A 3,109-nucleotide genomic window follows, 5' to 3' on the forward strand; every position below is an offset into this window, starting at 1 on the left:
GACGTTTTGACAAGATATTGTCACCCTCATGTACAAGTAGTTTACAGATATACATGAGTATATATGTGTGTGTGTGTGTGTGTAGTATAGAACAAGGAGGTCATATGACCGGATATTGCTTCACAGTCTAATATAGGTATCTTGGTGCCCCAAGGTGTTGATTCATGGTGTGGCTGTTTTCTTCAATTAAGTTTGTTTGTTTGAAGTTAAGTACAAAGCTCCACAATGGGCTAGCTGTGCTCTGCCCACCATAAGTATCGAAACCACGTTTCTAGCGTTGTAAGTCCACAGATGTGCCACTGGGGGCTCTACAATTAAATTTGTTTGTTTGTAATTAAGCACAAAGCTACTCCGTGGACTATCTGTGTTGAGCCCACCACGGCTATCGAAACTTGGTTTTTAGTGTTGTAAGTCCGCACACTTACTGCTGTGCTACTGGGGTGGGGAATAGTTCGTGAAGAATTAAAGCTGGAAATATTATATGTAGATCTATGTTAAGGCATCATTTTCATATTTTGGTATGGGAGTTATAACTTCTCACTGTGTTGACGAATTTGTTTCATCGCTGTTTCTAATTTGATATTTAAAGTTAAACATACATGATATTAATATCAGTAATCTAATAATGTATTGTACAATGTAGTATAATATAATACAGTGCAGCGTGGTAATCACAGATCTCCATTGCCATAACTTATTGAATTTTGTTTTAATTTCATTCCCTGTTCCATGTAATTCATGAATTTGAATGTGGTATATGGATTACTATTCTGTGCAATGTTGCACATGTTACATATTGTGTTTCTTTCCTGATTTAAATCTTGTGCGGGATCTTTTATAATCACACATGACCATACCAGAATCTTGTACAAGATGTTGATCAGGATTCAGTAAATATTATAGGCTGCACAAAATGCAATACACCCTATAAGATATGCATATTTTCATGATGATACACAGGGTTGAATAAATCATGTAGACTCCTGTGAAATATACGTCTTGACTATGACAAACTAATGCTAGTAGTCTCCCGATATTTCACGAAGGTTCGAGAAGGACGTGGCGTGATACTAGTCACGTGACCTCGCTGACGCAACAATACATAGGGTTGAATAAATCCTGCAGACTCCTGTGAAATATACGTCTTGACTATGATAAACTAATGGTGGAGTATTATTGAAAACAGGACATGTTTTGTATAAAATATATAACTTATTGTATTTAACATTCACTGAAGAAACACAAGTTACCCAGTTAATGTGTTCATTTAAAAATATACAAAAAAAATATGGTTGTTGGTTATGGAATTAAATCCGTAAACATGTAAATAAAAATAGACATTATTAGGGTGCCAAATTCTTAAAGTGATTGAACGCTATTGTTACTGTTCGAATAATTACATAATTATTATTATTACAGATTGATTTGGCTACCGCCTTTCCGTCCCAGTGTAAGCAGTAAGTTTACGGACTTTCAACGTTAAAATCCGGGTCTCGATTCCTCATGAAGGACAGAGTGCTGATAGCCTGTTGTGTAGCCTTGCGTTAAAACAAACAAACTTGAAACATCTGACGTCTTTCCTAGGTGATTTCTATTGTTTCGAAGTAGGCTTATCAAGACACAATATGTTACTGTGTGCATATAGAGTGAAATAAATGACGTAACATAGTGAGACAAAATAGCAAATACTGTATCCCATAATAACTTCACCCACTACAGGTTACAACATTAGAACAGAGTAAGATTAATTAAGGGGTGATGGAAGAGTACATATTAAGAATAGAAATAATTAACAGAATTAATCAACAATTCGAAAGGCATTTCTTTTTCAATGTTTCTTATTGTAACAATGCAAGAGATAATCACAGTAAAGAAATCAAATAAGAGATACACTACAATGCCAAAGAGGGACACAAAATATAAAAATATTATAATAATGAGTGTGAAAAGAGAAACGAATACAAGATCTAAAAAGATTCAGACCTATGAGATATCGTAGCTTTTCTTATATTCACCATTTTAAAATAATTTATGTAAAGAGCCAACTTACTAACAAATGGTGTAACTAAAGGCTTACACCACATCGTTTGTATTTGTGAATAATATATTCATTTTTCAGGATAATGATGAAACTAAAAATAGAACAGTAACCACATGACTCATGGTGAGTAAAGTGTGAGAAGCGACCTATGATTATCTTTCTAAAGAAACGCATCATTATCTAATGTATGAAGAGAGAGATGCGACGCATCTGGAACATTGACCTCTCCAAGATGGCGGCCTCGTGGCACGTTTTCGGATCTTCACTGTCGTCTTATCTATTACGAGATATTTATAAGCAATTTCAACTTCGCTTTATGTGTAATATCCATTGCCCGAGGACGCATTTTATTCAATACAATCTCGTGACAAGTATAGTTAATTATAGCCATGCTTTGCCAGCTTAGAAAAGGCGTTTACACTATAACAATTGTTGTTGTAATAAATAAACTTTTATCATTTTGTTCCAACCTCTACGCCAACCGCTGTATCATTGCTGTTACAGTTCAAACGAACTGAAAGAGGGCTATCACGATGTATTTAGATCGGTCATCTATGACTTCTTGAAGCTGAGATATAAACAATAACATTACACCATGACAATCGATGTGAAGAAACAATGATTGGCTAAGATCAATAAAACTACAATTGAATTCAACTTCGAAGAATAAATTAGCGATATTTTTTCAAAACTATTATAAGACTTCCTAGGGGACTACAAGTGTCATATTATACTCAGAAAAAAAAAATTCAGGGTATTCTCAAACATTAAATATTTCGTTGGGTTTTTTGTTTTGTTTGAAGTTAAGCACAAAGCGCTACACAATGGGCTATCTGTGCTCTGCCCACCACGGGTATCAAAACCCGGTTTCAAGCGTTGTAAGTCTGCAGACATACCGCTGTGCCACTGGAGGGCATTTCGTTGGGAGTGGGCTGAAATCAATCCAAAATGAAACTGTGCGATTTTTTTAAAGCATACAGATACATATACAAAATATTGCTATTGGGTACTCTTCAGCTATAGAGTGTTTTCTTTCGTTTTTTTAATGTAGTAGAAAATGACTATAAG

The sequence above is a fragment of the Limulus polyphemus genome, unplaced genomic scaffold (genome assembly GCF_000517525.1).
Source record: "Limulus polyphemus unplaced genomic scaffold, Limulus_polyphemus-2.1.2 Scaffold2272, whole genome shotgun sequence".
In the NCBI taxonomy this organism is placed as follows: domain Eukaryota; kingdom Metazoa; phylum Arthropoda; class Merostomata; order Xiphosura; family Limulidae; genus Limulus; species Limulus polyphemus.